At 41.7% G+C, this 19,811-nt stretch overlaps 1 protein-coding gene across 1 annotated transcript in view; it reads left to right on the top strand.

Moving 5' to 3' along the window:
• Positions 1–181: 181 nt before the first annotated feature.
• The window catches only part of LOC126169536 (protein hu-li tai shao), a 425,484-nt gene continuing 405,854 nt past the window's right edge, over positions 182–19,811 (top strand). The window contains exon 1 of the mRNA XM_049920650.1: positions 182–286. The gene's annotated coding sequence lies outside the window, so the exon portion shown is untranslated. The remainder of the gene's footprint in view (positions 287–19,811) is intronic.

Raw genomic sequence — 19,811 nt, 5'->3', positions numbered from 1 at the left:
GGCAGCGTGTTCCATAAGTCGACAATTCGCTATACATATACATTACCAATATTTTGTGTGTCTATGATTTACATACCAGTACGTTAATAGACAAGAAAAATGTACTTTAATTTAACAACAGAATTAATTACAATATCTTATGGCACGAGATCAGGAAGAATGATTTCATTCACTTTTCTAGTTTTCAGAGGGTGGACGTGTGTCCTGTACAGACTAACGCCCAAACGCACGGTGAAAACTGTTTTTATCAACGACTATTTCTGACGTTAATGGGAAGGTAGAAGAGGTAAGTGTGCGTTAATATGTAATCAAAACTTCATATCACGTATTTAATTTTTTTGTGAAAGTATTTACTTCTGTTGAGAACAGCAATTTTGCAGAGGGGTGTGTCTCTGGCAGTGAAACCTTGTATCTATGTTATTGATGAAATGCTTCGTCGTATCTATTCTAATATTGTCGCATTTCTTGTATTACATCCTTCGCACATTAGATATCACTTCCATAATACAACGTTCTATATCCTTAAATCGCGTAGAAGTCTTAACACCACTGAGTTAGTCATTACATGTCCTTCACACCAAGAATTTATGAAAGTGAACGCGAGCATTTAATTTGTGTTATATTACAATGGTTGCATATTCAACGTTTATCATTTGTTTTAACGTCACGAAATCAATGTTTAGCATTAAAGTATATGACAAGTACGTGTAATACGTAGCAAGTGACACACCCCCTTGCTGCTTTATGCACCACTTTGCTCTGATTATAGCTTGATACATCCTTTGGTATAACTTATGTTATTCCAAGACCATAAAGAAACATATGTGCTGAGAGAGCCGACAATTGGTTATACTTTAGTTACATCTGTTACATGAAATGAAACATTATCTGGTAATATTTTCAGTGTTAACACAATCAAACAAAACTAAAGTGAAACCATTAACGTAAACTAGCTATCCATGAACAGTTAGCAATCAAATTGTATGCTGGTTCCAAAAGATAGTTACTGGTGTGACAGAAGTGCTTATTTTAGATGGGCAATACGTTGTTTCCTATATGAGAGAAGGTTACTGAGTTATTTGTTGTAATTACCGGCTAATTCAGTGAGCTTACAAGCAAATATATGTCACTTCTTAGAGTTAAATTACCTGTTTTGAAGTGAAAATAGCAGCTGCGCTTAAAAAAATTGTTGTATGGAAAGCAGGAGTTCAAACTGATTGGGTGTGCTTGTTATTGTAGTACACAATGCTAATTGTTGCAGGAAAGAGCTGTCTTCATCAGTTTATTGTATGATCGGGTACGTCTAGCAACTACTTCGTTCGGTGCATTGTGAAAGTATAATTTTCGATCAAATTATTTTTGCGCCAGAATTATGCTGATTGCTTAGCTGAATTCCGTTTCACCACTAATTACCTTATCGTTCGGAAATTCTGAAGGTGCTCCTTTATGTGACTATCCACAGTTGTGAAGTCAGTGATTTCTGTACGTGTCCTGCAGTTTTCTTTATTTTTTTCGTATGTAGTAGAGAAGGAACACTTATGAGACGTGAAATTTCTGCGTGCAAAGGAAGTTGTAACCTGTTGGTCACTCCTCTTCACAAATCAAAATAGTATGTGACAAGTGTCAGTATTGCAGTGACCCTTATCGAGACGTTATATGAGACAAAACCTAAGAATGGTTAGCAATGTTATAACGCCTGCCAAAAACACTAAAAATATTGGGTTTTGTCTGAGGATCAAAGATTAAACATATTTACTCTACCCCCAACCCTTCCGCTTCTCATATAGCATCGAAAGATCCAAAAATAAAATAAGAGACATGCAGCATATGAGAATATATCCAATAGTACCGGTACCCAAGAATAAAATAGGAGAAGAGAGGAAAGCTATAATAAAGATACCAGACACTCAACCATATCCCAGGCACATAATTTCGATGAGTGAAAATTTATATACATGCAGCAAGAACAGATTGCATTTGCTAAGATGTCAACATCTAAACGACGTACATATCGAGCATAGAACTGTCAGCAATTCATCATTCCTATTAACGCTATGGATTCTTTCATTCTAAAGCCACTTGTGTACAAGTCTAAACCAGCTTAATTTTGATGTAATTGGTTTCATGATCTTTCATATAACAAGTACTACTATCCATTTGGACTGTCACTGTTTAGCGCACATTTTAACCACCAAGGCATATGAAAATGTCTCCGTGCTTTAAATGATTTACAAGCCCAACGCGATAACGGTATATAACTTTACACCGAATTTCAGTACATCAGCCAAGCGAGGCAGTTTTCCTGGTATCTCGTGGGCAGACGCAGAAACTTTAATTTTGTGTAAAGTACAAAATGAAGTATACGAGGTCGAGGGCGATATTCGGTAAACACTAGGAATCGAGAATGCAGATTGACACTTTGAAGTCCGTACTGTAGCGGTTGAGAAAAGAGGAATGATGCAGCCTTTAATGTTTGTACTGAGCCAAAGTCTATTGTATTACAATAAACAAAACTGCGGGTGCGGAATAGATTGCTTATTGCGATTCAATGTAGCCAAGGTCGGACAGCTGTGACTGTTCTTGTACCATGGCTGAGTCGTTAAAGTTACAGGTGCAATGAGAGCCGACGGACAAACTTATTACACTAAACGGGAAATCCCGTCGCTGACGCGTGGACGAAGACAGACAGCGCACTTAAAACAACGCAGACATGCAAGTGCTGCTGTGTTTTCGGCTCTTTTATTGCGATTTTCTTCAGTCCCTCTTAGTCGACGTCGAGATTATATAGCCAATTCGTTTCTGAATGATAACAGCAAACAAGAAAAACCCGTCTTCTTGACAGAATTTTAAATATTAACAAAAATAATTAAGATCCAATGGCGAATTATTGCCAACAGAGCTCGAAGGACGTCATTCTAATCGAAAGACAAAAGGATACAGAAAGCGAAGCCGTAGTTGGTCTACTGACGCATCCGTTAATGTAAGAACAGAACAATTAATTACGGGTGTTCTTTTCAATCATTATTTTGGAATACCTTTGCCCAGTTCCCAAACAGCCGCTACTGTTAGATAGCTAAAATTAGCAGCAATGAAAGAGAGAAGACAGTCGCCATGAAACGTTCCGAATCCTGTCGGCACTACAAGGAGAATAAGCCGCCTAATTTCCTTAACCAAACTAAACTATTCAACAAAACTTAAGGACTTGTCCCGTATCGTGAAATGGATAGAATTGAGTAGCTATATGTCCTTTTATATTTGGCCATAAGTTTTTCTAAAATATCACAGGGCGCACCCTGATACACACCTTGAGAACCACTGGTCTAGGGTGTCATTTCGTTTGATAGCAGGACCTCTTTGGTTGTCATCCGCTGCACCTTACAGCGCAACGATATGTTGATGATACTATACGTACGCCCCGTTTTGTTGCCTTTCGTAGCAAGCCATCCTGGGTTTGCATTTCAGCAATATAATGCCCGCCCACACAAGGCGAGATTTTCTACGCCTTTTCTTCATACTTGCCAAACTTTACTTTGGCGAACAAGGTTGCCGGATCTCTGCTCAATTGAGAACGTTTGGAGCATTCTGGGCAGGGCCCTCCAACCAGCTCGGAATTTTCACAATCTAAGGACCAACTGGACAAAATTTGGCACGATTTTCCTCTGGAGGATACAATAAAACTCTGTCAATCAATGGCAAGCCGTCTTGAATAAATCATGCAGCTCCTTGGAAATTGTAATCATTTGTTTGTCTGCAAATGTACATCACATCTACTGATTTCCATCCCATTCGGATAATTCCTTTGTGGTGCTCCCTTTGTGTGTGTGTGTGTGTTTGTTTTAGAGTATATATACTGGTTGAAACCCAACTTCACCGACAAAAAAGGCGCTGCAGGAGATGTGCTGTTAGCAAAGGCACTCGCGTCCGTCGTCTGCTGCCATTAACGCCGGGTTTCGCCGTAATGTCCTAACGGATATGTTCGTCGTAAATCTATTTGACTTCTGTTGTTATTTCCTGCAGTGATGGTTGTCTGTTAGCACTGACTACTCTACACAAACGCTGCTGCTGCTCTCGATCGTTAAGTGAAGGCCATCAGCCACGGCATTGTCAAATGGTTCAAATGGCTCTGAGCACTATGGGACTCAACTGCTGAGGTCATTAGTCCCCTAGAACTTAGAACTAGTTAAACCTAACTAACCTAAGGACATCACAAACATCCATGCCCGAGGCAGGATTCGAACCTGCGACCGTAGCGGTCTTGCGGTTCCAGACTGTAGCGCCTTTAACCGCACGGCCACTTCGGCCGGCGCATTGTCCGTGCGGAGAGTAATACCTGAAATATGGTATTCCCTGCACACTTTTGACACTGTGCAGCTAGGAATATTGAATTCTCTAACGACCCCCGAAATGGAATGTTCCATATGGCTAGTTCCAACTACCATTCTGCGTTCAGAGTCTGTTACTCCCCGTCGTGCAGCCACAATCACGTCGGCAACCTTTTCACATTCATCATCTGTATACAACTGACAGCTCTGCCAACTCTGTCTGTAGACAATATTGGCACTATCCTTGGCAATTTCCCACGTGCTACACGGATCTAGGAAGTCAGGTTAGGTTTGTTGTTGTTGTGTGGAAAATGAGTTGCAGATATTGTGAGATATTAGGGCAGATGAATACAAAAACGCGATACTACCGCCATCTGTATATGTGCATATCGTTATCCCATGACTTATATCACCTCAGTATATAGGCAGTGCTGCATGTTGTTACCATGAATCCTGATACATCCTTCAGCCCTTCTTCGCTGTGTATCATGCACTCTTTCAAATATTCCTGGCTCCATTCGCACTACGTCACATGCATTGGTCATACCCTCCAGTAAAGTCTGCACGTTGAGGACTGGACGTATACCGATGCCTTTAAATGTCCCCATAGCCATAAATCCAACGAATTCAGTTCCATGCATCCTGATGTATCACCTTCGTGATTTCTGGAGGATTTGCATCTGCCCACACATGCGTATTTTGGTAATTTACTATCCCATCTCTAGTAAACAATGCCTCGCCTGGAAATACTATACATTACTTGTCACATCTGAAACGACCCATATCTCAACAGGTATTGGTTTCTGGATATATAATTATAGGAACTTTTATTCTAATTTTGACCAGTGCTACCTCCTATAGAAACATGTGACATCTTTTTTTTAAAACACCTTGTGTCCAGACGCTGAGTTAACTTTCCATCTTATTTAAAACTGCGCAAGTGCTCACACAGTACAATAATTTGTCTCGTCTCTCTCCCCGTCACCAGCGTACGTGAACGTAAAGATCGTTAATGCCGATAACTGCTTTCACAGTCTTGGTAAACACAGACAATCTAAATCTGGATGGGCAGACAGCGATTTCGACCTCCTTTCTGTTAAATGCGAGTGGGTTGTCTATAAGAAAACAAAGTCACATTCGAAACTATCTATTCAGATAAGACAAATGACAGCCATAGATCTTTTGTCCGCACCTGTGGGTGTAAAAATTTTGTAAACCAACTCTTACGCTTTCTCAGCATGATCGGTTAATGGTGTTCAGCCGAGTTTCAATACACGATTAAGTTTGTAAACCACTTTAACCCGTAATGTACATCAGATCCATGACGGTAGGGCCTGACTTTTCGTCTGCTGAAACCTGAACTCGGAATTTGCATTCCACTGACTAAGAACATAACTACAATCATAATCATATTTTAATACAACAAAGCCTGTCATAGTCATAAAACGTCCACCAATTACAGTTTTCTGTCGTAATTATTGAAAAGTATTATACGAAAGTTTCTGAGGATTACTTCCGCAACGGTGGCAAACCATGTGAAGTCGTGTTACAAGTTGTCCTCACACCTTGCCTACTACTATAAATGTTAATCACATAGTTTGTTTATCGGCTGTAAATTATTCGCGGTAAAGTTAAATGTTTACTTGCTACACCTCGTTACAATATTTACAGTGTACCACGATGGCTTAGGATGTCACTGACTGCGCGACGCCTCCTGCACGAGGTTCGAGTCCTCCCTCGGGCATGGGTGTGTGTGTTGTTCTTAGCATTAATTAGTTTAAGTAGTGTGTAAGTCTAGGGACCGATGACCTCTGCAGTTTTGTCTCTTAAGAACTCACACACATTTGAATATGTTTTGATGGCGTAGGGGAAGACAGCATGCGAGCGATTTTCAGTATTCTCTCCTACTCATAAGCTGTCCTTAGATGGCCAATAATATTGTGCAATATTACTGTTTTTCCGTGTACTACAGAATTACGTTGTAAATAACATAGTGCGGTAATGTAGTGGTGCGGAATGCTGTACGATAAACACAGTGCTGCTGTGAGAATTGCTCCACTTTGTTGCAAACAGAAATGAAAGCGGATGAAAAATTGGTTCAAGTTGCGCTGTAGATCACTCACGGAAACTCGTTCAGAGAATTGAGATTGAACGAAAAACAAATTATCATAGCTTTTTGTTTATTGATCATAGCTTTTTGTTTATTGATGGTCCAACGTTTGATACTTTACTGGAAATCCGTCCCGTTTCATAGGCACTTGCCTCGTCCTCCATCCTTCCTGATAAATTTCAGCGGACGCCCATATTCTCATCATCGAAAACAAAATAGTAAAAAGAGACGCAGTTCCAACAATCAGCGCTTGTCTATAACGCTAAGCTACTTTGCTGCTGGTAATTCTTTCGAAAACTTGAGATTTACAAGTGCAGTTTCATCTTACAGTATTTGAGATATAGTTATAGACATGTGTCATGCAATAATTCGTGCACTAAAGGATCATTTTCGTGTAATAATTTATACATAGAGACAAATATCAGTATACATTCTTCTATTCGTTAATTTTGCATTCATTAATTAAAAAAAAATCTTCCTTCGCGGTCGTTCCCCATATTTTCTGAGCAACAAATCACAAGAATCATTATTTTTAATACTTCTGTTTTTGTACTCATCTGCCCCAATATCCCACAATACCTGCAACTCATTTTCCACGCAATAAGAACAAACCTAAGGTAACCTAACCTGACCTCCTAGGTCCGTGTAGCACGTGGGAAATTGTCAAGGGTAGTGCCAATATTGCCCACAGACGACATAAAAAAATTTCCAAAGCTTTTGATGTATTGCGCAACCTTTCAATCTCACTCATGACGGTGAATATTACTGGTTATCCGGGAAATATTATCTGTGTTACGGAGTGAAATTTCACTCTGCAGCGGTGTGTGCGCTGATATGAAACTTCCTGGCGGATTTAAATTGTTTGTCGCATTGAAACTCAACTCTGAACCTTCGCATTTCGCGGGCGTGTCTGCCGACTGAGCTACCCAAGCACGGCTCACGCCCCGTCCTCACAGCTTCACTTCTGCCAGCACCTCCTGTCCTACCTTCCAAACTTCACAGAAACTCTCCTGAGAAGCTTACAAGACAAGCACTTCTGGAAGAAAGGATATTGCGGACACATGGCTTAGCCACAGCTTGCGGGATGTGTCCAGAATGAAATTTTCACTCTGTATCGGTCCGGTACAAAGTTTTAATCGGCCAGGAAGTTTCTTGTCAGTATTATTGGCCGTCTAGGGGGCGCCACACTCCCCTGGCTTAGTCGTGTGTTTCGTTAACTTTGTTAATCTTTCCTATGAGGCTAATGAAAGAAAAGACTTAATTCAATTCACAAATTGATTACGTTTACAATTCGGTGCCAATTTAATCCTTAATAAGCTCAGTAGTTTTATAGTAGAAAGGACATACAAACAAAATCGATTTACTTGTTCATTTTATACTGATAAAACTCAAGATATTTTGAAGCAAAATTTACACACTCGTAAATTTCACATTTTGCTAGTACAAGGAGAACAATTTTTTAATGTTCAAAAACGATTTTAGCAAAAATACCGGACTGCGCGCATGCGCCATAGCTTAAGTGGCACTTGTAGGCCAATCTGAGGGTATTTCCGGGTTTATAGCCCATAAGTTTCCTATACCAATTTGTCCTTCTCGACTTTACCTCAACCGCTGTGGTATGTTGTAAACAGTTATCGTTTACATCATTTATAAATCGTTGTATTATGTATGTGTAAATATACAGAGTGACTCGCGTTAAGTCATTTGCTTTGTGAACGGTCCATATATCGAAACGAGGTTTGGGTCTTATGATAGTACGTCAAGAAGCACAAACTTTTTGTGTGTAATAGAGAATGGTAACTCGTGTATCGATCGAGATATTGAAGCAAATATAATTTTTTTAAATAGAACTATATACTTTTTAATGACACCGAAAGCGCCAGAAAAGACGCGTGTAGTGGTATAACGATTGTTAATTTTGAGGTTAAAAATATGTAAAAGAATGCGAGAAGTATTGTGAAATCGAAAAGAAAATCGGCCGGAATCGGCTGTTACGTTGTAAACTTGCTCATGCCAGTTTTTATCATTGTATCAAGCCTTTCGACTGTTTACTTATCTGTACTGCAGAATTACTAAGAACTGTATTGTTTATCGGCGAGTAATTTCTGCAAATGTGTGTGTGTGTGTGTGTGTGTGTGTGTGTGAATTTCTAAGGGATCAAACTGCTGAGGTCATCGGTCCCTAGGCTTACACACTACTTAAACTAACTTATTCTAAAAACCACACACACAAACACCAGACTGAGGACACGAAACTCCGGTAGGAGAGGCTGCGCAATCGGCGACATGGCGCCACAGACCGCGCGGCAGTAAATTCTGCTTCAACATTCCTCAGATACAGACGTATACACCAATGAGGAAAAGTTAGAAAAATTTGGAAATTTATGGTAAGGTCTTATGGGACTAAACTGCTAAAGTCATCGGTCCCTAAGCCTAAACACTATTTAATCTAACTTACGCAATGGACAATACACACACCCATGCCCGAGGGAGAACTCGAACCTCCGACGGGGGGGGGGGGGGGGGGGGGGGGGGGGCACGAACCGTGCAAGGCGCCCCTAGACCGCGCGGCTGAAAAGTTAGACATGCTGCTTTTATATGGTGATGTGAAATGCTGTCGAAACGGTACGGCGTGTCCATCACGGCGAACGGTCTAGCCGACGGGAGGCCCTAGTCACACGACATCTGTTTATCGTGGCCGCGAAGGGTAAAATCTCAATTTGTAACTTCACTTGGTTGCTGAGGTGCAGATATATGTGTTACAACATTTGAAAAATTACACACAAGTATTTTTCAGTATCTCTGTATCACCCCTGTGTCGATATATACACTGTAAGTTTAGGTTTTTATGTTGGTAACGTCACGTAGCGCTCTGTATGAAAATCACTGGCTGTGCTGTGTGCAGTCTGTGGCTGGTTGGCATAGTTGAAATATTCGCTATTGTAGTGTTGGGCAGTTGGATGTAAACAGCGCCTAGCGTTGCGCAGTTGGAGGTGAGCCGCCAGCTGTAGTGGATGTGGGGAGGGAGATGGTGGAGTTTTGAGAGCGGATGATCTGGACGTGTGTCCATCAGAGAGAGAAAATTTGTAAGACTGGATGTCATGAACTGATATATATATTATGACTTTTGAACGCTATTAATGTAAATACATTGTTTGTTCTCTATCAAAATCTTTCATTTGCTAACTATGCCTATCGGTAATTAGAATCTTTTATTTAGCTGGCAGTACTGGCACTCACTGTATTGCAGTAGTTCGAGTAACGAAGATTTTTGTGAGGTAAGTGATTCATGAAAGGTATAGGTTATTGATAGTCAGGGTCATTCTTCTGTAGGGATTATTAAAAGATAGCGTTGCGCTAAAAATATTGTGTCAGTTTAGTGAATGCCTGAGTACGTTCAGTTTTGCTCAGCTGTTTGAAAATCGAATAACGTAGAGTTTTTCCAGCACTGTCATTTATAAGATTTTTCTAAGGGTCATTTCAACATTTTTCAGATCAAAAATCGCCTAGACACTCCGGTGCAATGTTGAGCTGACCACTAGATGTCACGAAAGGCGCACCCGCCAGTCTAAAGGAAGGCGCAGGAAATTTTCAGCAAAAAAACGGTCACAGCAGAATGGTTCGGTTACGGGAGCTCAGTGACTCCGATTGTGGACTTGTCACTGGATGTCACCTGAGTAACAAATCCATCATGGACATTTCAACCCTTCTAAAGCTGCACAAGTCTGCTATTGCCAATGGTATTGTGAAGTGTAAAAAAGCGAAGGAACAGTAACAGCTGAACCAAAAGCAGGCAGACTGCATGTACTGACGAACAGCGACCGTCGAGTATTGCAGAGATGGTTTAAAAAAATCACGTGAAGTCGACGGAAACAGCGATACCAACAGTCCAATTACCACAATGACTGCGTAGGAAGCTGAAAGTAACGGGGTACAGTGGTCAAACAGTTTCTCATAAGCCACACATGTCTGTACAAGATGCTAGGCGACAATTTAGGTCGTGTAAAAAGTGACGCCACTAGGCAGTGGATGACTGAGAACAAGTGATTTGGAGCGATGAATCACGATATACCTTGTGACAATCGGATGGAAGGGTTTGGGTTTGTCGAATGCCTGGAGAACAGACACGGATCTAGGGGATGGGGCAAAACGGGGTATTTGTCCTGGGAGGCAATTTCGGGGGGGGGGGGGGGGGCAAATTCATATTCTTAAAGAAATAAAAACCTTGTTCCACAATGCGCCTAGCATCCAGCTCACGTTGGTTTATCGATTGTTTGTATGATTTTGAAACGCATCCCTGATGGTTTTTGAACACATTCTAAGTTGGTTTCCAAACGAATCATAAGTTGATTTTTGAATGCGTGCGTAGTGAACGTGATGTCTCTAAAAGTGGTTCAAATGGCTCTGAGCACTATGGGACTTAACTTCTGAGGTCATCAATCCCCTAGAACTTAGAACTACTTAAACCTAACTAACCTAAGGACATCACACACATCCATGCCCGAGGCAGGATTCGAATCTGCGACCGTAGCGGTCGCGCGGTTCCGGACTGTAGTGCCTAGAAACGCTCGGCCACCCAGGCTGGCCGTGATGTCTCTCCCACGCTAATCTCCATCGCATCTAGAAATAATAATACTAAAAAAAAAAAAAAAAACTTTACCGCAGAAGAAAGGGATGGGGCTATACGAGCTGAGCTGAATAAAGCCGAACGGGTGAATGCCAATCGCAGTTTATGCACGTGGTTGATTGGGTGTGCGAATGATAAGCATTGTTATAATTATTAGCAAAATCCGTAGATTCAGACTACCAGAGTGGAAATAAACGACTAAGAAGAATAACAGATAAGGGAGATTCCATATTATCTTCTCGGTCTACCCAAGAAAATGAAATTTTCACAGAAAACTTTTGCCAGGTCGCTACACTACTAAGGGCTAGTTGTACAGTCCCAGTTAGCAGCCGCTTAATTCTGTTCTCGTAACAGCGCAGAAAACGCATTGTACGAAACATAAAAGCCTAACCGGCGAATAAAGGCGGGATAACTGAATCGGTGATTCTGACAGAGTCAGGGAAGTTAGCGGTTCTAGGCGCTACAGTCTGGAATCGCGCGACCGCTACGGTCGCAGGTTCGAATCCTGCCTCGGGCATGGATGTGTGTGATGTCCTTCGGTTGGTTAGGTTTAAGTAGTTCTAAGTTCTAGGGGACTGATGACCTCAGCAGTTAAGTCCCATAGTGCTCAGAGTCATTTGAACCATTTTTTCAGGGAAGTTAACCGGAGAATAAGTTATGACAATGGCAGGAATAGTTACAAAATTAGTGATGACGAGATTGTTTGTTAGAACGAGGAATGAGAAGAACCGGGGACATTATATCGAAGAATTTTGTGCAACAAAATTTTTGCTAGTTGTACAGTCCCCAGTTAGCAGCCGCTCAATTCTGTTCTCGCAACAGCGTAGATAACGCATTGTACGAAACATAAAAGCCTAACCGGAGAATAAAGGCGGGAAACTGAATCGGTGATTCTGACGGGGTCAGGGAAGTTAACCGGAGAGTAAGTTATGAGTTAAGCTCTGGATCCCATACTTGACAAACTGGAGCGTATGAATGAAATGTAAAACTGTTTGCTAACATAAAACTTTTTGCTTGTAGTAAGCTTAATAAGCATTTGATGTTGGTACTTCGTGAATTATGTTCTTTCGAATAGTTCTGTCCTGTTATTTATGTAAATGAGATAGGTAAAAATGACAATCTCGCTTACTTGGAAGGTTTTCCAGTCTGTGGCGGTTACAGAAAAACCTCAAGGAGGAGGCGCTAAAGATATCTTGAGCTATCTTTAGTTTTACCGTAATAAAAAATAATCAAGTCACATAGAAATTTTAAGAAAGTTTTATTTTAACTGATTGTACATATATAAAAGACAGTGCCATGTTATTATATTAAAAGTCACAATTGTTGTTCCCTTCCTTAAATGCGCATATTCTTCCTGGCTAATTGGTGAATTACATCGTCAATAGGACAATCGATGTCAGGGTGAGTGTTCAACAGAGCAAAGCCATTAAGTCGATCCTCCTCCATTGTCGACCTCAGCAGTGTTTGTGTACGCCGCAATGTTGAAAAAATTCTTACTACTGTAGCAATAGATGAGACAAGCAAATATTTTGTACAGCGTGTGCAAAGTAGGATGGTCAGATCCAGGACAAACAGACAGCGCTTGCATAACAGAATCACACTCATGAAGGGCGTTTATGCTCGTTTGCTTGTATTGAAGAATCTCTCCCATTAGTCTCTGTTTAATCACAAAGAGTGATCCTTCTTCAAAGAACGGTAGTTTAGTTAAGCACTGATTCATGTGCCAGATCATTACCGTCATGATTCAGTATCGAGATCACTAGAATGGCCGCGACTTTTCTCTTTGGTATGTGTTAGCTATCTATGTGCCAGACAGAAACATATAAAATACGAAGACGCAGACGCGCGTGCGACAGAGGAAAGTACAATTACTCGATAACTCGATTCAGAGTCGACCGACGAAAGAAACGAACAAATAGCGTGCGGGTGGTTCCACTTGGCGCAATATTAGAAAGGCCTAGCAGACAGCGACAAAATAAACAATCAAATCGAGAAACCAGACCAGTCTTGGGTACTATTCGTATTAACAGCTTTTCCAGTATTAGACAAGGACATTTTAATTTTTCATGTAGCAAGACGTTTCGTTTGACGAACATAGATGAGATAATAAGTTCTTTTGTAGGAAGATAAGCATGCCGTGTAAAACAGTAGCAAGATTAGAGAGAAAAAAATGCTAGGACCTAAGCATTGAAGAAATGTGTACTGTCTTGCTTGTCTCTTGTCTTTATTGATTTTGTGTTCCTATATATAATTTTATGTCACACAAAAGAGAAAGTTGTTAGCTAATTTTCTGAACAGTTCTTATTGTCCTGGTTACAGACAATCCCACCCAGTATTAATTGCGAGTTTTTTTTTAAAGTGGATAGGATGTCAAATCGGCTGACTGGGAGCAGGATAGGCACCACTCGACATTTTAAGTTGGACATTTTAATTTCCACTGTCCTGAATATAGGTTTGATGGCTTCCATTACAAAATATACACGTTTGAATTCCACAGACCGAAATACAGTGGCGTGCAACGGAAGAATGCTGCGTGAAGAGGCGTGCTACTGCACTTTGGCACACTTAAGAGCAAATAACATGTCTTACATTTTCTCGAACATACAGCGATGTGCGCTACAAAATGAACATATTTTTGAAAAATTGATTTTTTTTTAATTTTTAACGTCCTATCTCAAACGCTTGAGGGGGAGGGGCGGCACTATCAAGTTTTTGCTCCGGTTCGGAAGTATCGTAGGTCTGGGGCTGGCGGAGAATGTTACCAGCTATCATCTGTAGTGCCAACAGTGAAGCGCGAAAGGGGTGTTGTTGCGATATGCGGTTGTTTCTCATTGTAAGAGTGGAGTCCCCCTATTGCTCTTACGAAAGGGTTATTGCGAAAGAATCGAACACATGAACTGCGTTGAGTACAGGAGTGTAACAGCTGGGTGGCGAGGATTATTTGTACCAGCGTGACAATGCGAGGTCTGTTAAAAATATTCCAGAACTCTGACCACAAAATTTTCTGCGCTTACCTTTTAATTATTGTGCATGGTCTGCGTAATACTCTCCTCCACAACTGATACACCTCTCTCAACACCGTTTCCACGTCCGGGAGCAGTCTTGGTACTGCGCTTACTGTATCGCGCGAAGCGCCGCCTACGAATTTTCTTGTATCTCTTCTATCGTTGCAAATCTCAGTCCTTTCAACAGGGTTTTCAACATTGGAAATAAAAAAGGTCCGCAGGGGGTCAGGTCTGGAGGCAACGGAGAGTGAGGCAGCACAGTGATTTCGGTTTTTGTGCAACATTCACGCATCAACAGGGTGATGGTGCGTTATCGTGATGCAGGAGCCATGAGCTGTCTTGCCACCTTTCAGGCCGTATCCTCCTAAAATTTTCTTGCAGGCGTCGCAACACGTCCCGATAGCACCATCGATTAACAGTTTGTCCCTGTGGCATGAATTCATGATGAACGAATTCTTCAAAGTCAGAGAAATCTATCAGCATGGTCTCCGTAATCCTCTCCTCCACAATTGATACACACCGTTTTGAACTGACCTGACGAGCTTTTTTTGGTCTTGGAGAACCTTCCCCGACCATTTGTGCAGATTAAACCTTGGTCGCAACATCATAAACATACACCCACGCGTCATTACAAAATATGTTTCTCTTGAGAAACATATCGTTCTCATTTGCGCGATCCAAAAGCTCTTTACAGATTGCTGAGCGAAGGTCTTTCTGGTCTTGACTGGCTGGCCTTGTGGCCGAGCGGTTCTAGGCGCTTCAGTCTGGAACCGCGCGACCGCTACGGTCGCAGATTCGAATCCTGCCTCGGGCATGGATGTGTGTGATGTCCTTAGGTTAGTTAGGTTTAAGTAGTTCTAAATTCTATGGGACTGATGACCTCAGATGTTAAGTCCAATAGTGCTCAGAGCCATTTGAACCATCTGGTCTTGACTCAAGAGCCGTGGGACGAGCATGGCGGCAACACGATGCCTTTCAAGATGCTGTGACAGGATTTCATGGCGTGATTCATCTGAAATGTCACATTATTCTGCAATCTCACGGACAGTCAATCCTCGATTGGCACGCACAATTTCGTTGACATTGCTGACATGAGCGTCGTCGGTAGACGTCGAAGGTCCACGTTCAAGTTCCAAAAAATGGTTCAAATGGCTCTGAGCACTATGGGACTTAACTTCTAAGGTCATCAGTCCCCTAGAACTTAGAACTACTTAAACCTAACTAACCTAAGGACATCACACACATCCATGCCCGAGGCAGGATTCGAACCTGCGACCGTAGCGGTCACGCGGTTCCAGACTGTAGCGCCTTTAACCGCTTGCCACACCGGCCGGCATTCAAGTTCCGTCCGGCAATTTTTAAACAGTGTGAGCCATTCGTAACACCGAGTACGTCTTAAGCACTTATCACCGTATGCTTCCTATGTCATTTGGCTTGTCTCTGTAAGATTTTCTTGAGTGTCACGCAAAATTTAATGCAGATGCGTTACTCCTCTAACTTTAACGTCTCGAAATTCGCAAACTGTGAGACAAAGTTCTACTCAGTACATCACTGAACAATAAATATACAACAATGAAACTTCTGACAGTTACACACTAAACACAGGCGTGTGCAGGGGTGCCAACCGAATTTCTCTCCGAAATACCAAGTCTGCTAAAAAATTTCGTAATTTGGTAATTACGAATTTTTTTGAACAGACTTCGTACACTGTGTCATAGAGCAGCATTTGTGAGGTAATTGTTTGTGGACAATAACATTCCTGAAATGGACTAACATGCCCAGAGTACCGATCTTAAGCCAATGGAGCATCTTTGGGATGAGTCAGAACGTCGACTTCGCTCCAGATCGCAGAGTCCTACATCACCGCCTTCTCTGCTTTCGCCTCTTGAGGAGGAATCGGCTGCCATTCCTCCACAGACACTCAGACACCTTATTGAAATTGTTACCAGCAAAGTCGTCTTAAAGGCGCAGGGTGGACCGACCCTGCATTAGGAAATGTCAGTTTTTTTCAGTTACACATTTGATTTACATTTATTTTTTCGTTTAGTAAACCCAAGATCAATGTAAGACTCAAAAAACAGAGCATCACATTTAAAAGTCACACTTATGCCGGAGGCAGGATCTCAATCCGCAACCTCTGCTTTATGGGCAGTGACGCCGACCCAAGACCACAAATGCCAGCAAATGTAAGTTATTTTTGTCTGTTAGAAAGACGTTTTCACAACAAGTTAATAACAAATTATAACACTGACAAAGAAGACCGTGCAGTATCCCTTAATTCATCAGCACAGAGAATGTCTTGATCTGTGGTGCAGTCGTTATTCTGGTAAATGAGACCTAGTCTACAATGTCAGTCCAGATACTCCTTTGATAACGCTTCCCGCCACGATTGGTATTAGTCGTGATTGCACAAAAACTTCCGAGGATGTAGTTAATCTGATTTTGTGACATAAAATTTTAATGGAGTAACATCTGTCGCTGCAGGGCTCTCTGTAAACGAAACTGAAAACTCTATATATTGAAGCTTTTCATTCTGGAGATAAAATATTTTATTTACGTCCAGGCTGAAGTTATCACCTTTTCTGTCGTTTCCGTTTACAATTACTGCCCAGAACGGCAGATCGCCTAAATTCATTGCACCTCCTAGCTCGAGTTAGACAGATGCTGTGTTACTGAACTGAAGGGGTGTCTATATTTTACTTTAATGGCAGCTGAAACTCGAAGAAGTAATTCTTCTCTTGGAGAAATCTTGCATCCATGTGCGCAATGTATCATGCCATGCAACATCCTGACAGATTTAAATTTTGCGCCCCCCCCCCCCCCCCCACACACACACACACAAATGTAAAATGGAGGAGATACTTGAGAAAGTTACGTGCTTATTCAAGAGGGCTAGAAGCCAAATTTTAGAACGCTGCATACTGTTACCTCTTAACATGTACTTTTTCTTTCAGAAAAAGCTGTCTTACGCTGTAGAAATCGTATTCTCCACTGTAAAAACATTTGGTGAAACCAGTAATACATTGGGAAACTTATGACTACACATACAAGAATAGGAGGCAGAACTGCGAGTGATAAATTATGCTGAGGCGAATAGGAAGGCATTAAATGTTCCAAGACATATTCCTTCGCCAGGAGTATATACGTCAATTAACTCTGCTGAGAATTTCATAGAGAAAGAGTTTGACAGCAATATAGCCTTCAGTTTCGCCTTAAAATGTAATATATTACGTCGTAAATTTTCCATCTTTGCTAGCAAGTTATTGAAAATATGTGTTCTTGAACTACGGAATCAGTTTTTCTTTAGTGAGACAAATTGTTATTAGTGTTCGAATTAGTTTTGTGAAGTAAACTGTTTGTTACGAAAACTGCGTATTGTCTGTGGTAAATACACTGTAAGAAGAAAAAAAGAAGAAAAAAGACACACCACGAAGGGTTTACCCAAGTGGGACGGAAATCAGCACATGTGATGTATATGTACAGACAAACAAATGATTACAATTTCATAGAAACTGGATGATTTATTCAAGAGAAAGAGCCTCACAAATTAAGCAAGTCGTGTTGGTTCACCTCTGGCCCTTATGCAAGCTGTTATTCGGCTTGACATTGACAGAGTTGTTCGCCCTGGAATCTCATTAACTGGAGTAGAATTGTCCTCAGCTATTGTGTAGCAGCTATATGACTTTATGTTAACGCTAACGTTTTGAATGTGAAAATGTAGTCAAGTTAGCGCAAACACAGCAGAACAGGACAAAATAGTAAAAGGTAGCTCGCCTTCTGTGTGTCGTAATACCCCGATGTAACAATTATATACCGTGGATTGCGTGGATAGGACGGACAATAGCGCGAAGTGTAAGAAGTGTCGGCATCACGCTTCATAGCACTCTTTCGGCCATTCAGTATACAGGGTGGTCCATTGATAGTGACCGGGCCAAATATCTCACCAAATAAGCGTCAAGCGAAAAAACTACAAAGAACGAAACTCGTCTAGTTTGAAGGGGGAAACCAGATGGCGCTGTGGTTGGCCCGCTAGATGGCGCTGCCATAGGTCAAACGGATATCAACTGCGTTTTTTAAAATAGGAACCCCCATTTTTTATTACATATTCGTGTAGTACGTAAAGAAATATGAATGTTTTAGTTGGACCACTTTTTTCGCTTTGTGACAGATGGCGCTGTAATAGTCAAAAACGTTTAAGTACGTGGTATCACGTAACATTCCGCCAGTGCGGACGGTATTTGCTTCGTGATACATTACCCGTTTTAAAATGGACCGTTTACCAATTGCGGAAAAGGTCGATATCGTGTTGATGTATGGGTATTGTGATCAAAAGGCCCAACGGGCGTGTGCTATGTATGCTGCTCGGTATCCTGGACGACATCATCCAAGTGTCCGGACCGTTTGCCGGATAGTTACGTTATTTAAGGAAACAGGAAGTGTTCAGCCACATGTGAAACCCCAACCACGACGTGCAATAAATGATGATGCCTAAGTAGGTGTTTTAGCTGCTGTCGCATCCTGGACGACATCATCCAAGTGTCAGGACCGTTCGCGTTATTTAAGGAAGCAGGAAGTGTTCAGCCACATGTGAAACCCCAACCACGACGTGCAATAAATGATGATGCCCAAGTAGGTGTTTTAGCTGCTGTTGCAACCTGGACGACATCATCCAAGTGTCAGGACCGTTCGCCGGATAGTTACATTATTTAAGGAAACAGGAAGTGTTCAGCCACATGTCAAATCTCAACCACGATCTGCAATAAATGATGATGCCCAAGTAGGTGTTTTAGCTGCTGTCGCAGCTGATCCGCACACCAGTAGCAGACAAACTGCGCGAATCTTAAAAACGTCGGTGTTGAGAATGCTACATCAATATCGATTGCACCCGTACCATATTTCTATGCACCGGGAATTGCATTGCGACGACTCTGAACGTCGCGTACAGTTCTGCCACTGGGCACAAGAGAAATTACGGGACGATGACAGATTTTTTGCACGCGTTCTGTTTAGTGACGAAGCGTCATTCACCAACAGCAGTAACGTAAACCGGCATAATATGCACTATTGGGCAACGGAAAATTCACGATGGCTGCGACATGTGGAACATAAGCGATATTGGCGGGTTAAAGTATGGTGCGGCATTATGGGAGGAAGGATAATTGGCCCCCATTTTATCGAAGACAATCTAAATGGTGCAGTGTATGCTGATTTCCTACGTAATGTTCCACCGATGTTACTACAAGATGTTTCACTGCATGACAGAATGGCGATGTACTTCCAACATGATGGATGTCCGGCACATAGCTCGCGTGATGTTGAATCGGTATTGAATAGCATATTTCATGACAGGTGGATTGGTCGTCGATGCATGGCCCGCACGTTCACCGGATCTGACGTCCCAGAATTTCTTTCTGCGGGGGGGAAGTTGAAGGATATTTGCTATCGTGATCCGCCGACAACGCCTGACAACATCCGTCAGCGCATTGTCAATGCATGTGCGAACATTACGGAAGGCGAACTACTCGCTGTTGAGAGGAATGTCGTTACTCGTTTTGCCAAATGAATTGAGGTTGACGGACATCATTTTGAGCATTTACTGCATTAATGTGGTATTTACAAGTAATCACGCTGTAACAGCATGCGTTCTCAGATATGATAATTTCACAAAGGTACATGTATCACTTTGGAACAACCGAAATAAAATGTTCCAACGTACCTACGTTCTGTATTTTAATTTAAAAACCCTAC

This window comes from Schistocerca cancellata, chromosome 1, assembly GCF_023864275.1.
Source record: "Schistocerca cancellata isolate TAMUIC-IGC-003103 chromosome 1, iqSchCanc2.1, whole genome shotgun sequence".
In the NCBI taxonomy this organism is placed as follows: Eukaryota; Metazoa; Arthropoda; class Insecta; order Orthoptera; family Acrididae; genus Schistocerca; species Schistocerca cancellata.
Note: the sequence above shows the minus strand (reverse complement) of the source record. Positions and strands in the feature narration are given on the sequence as shown.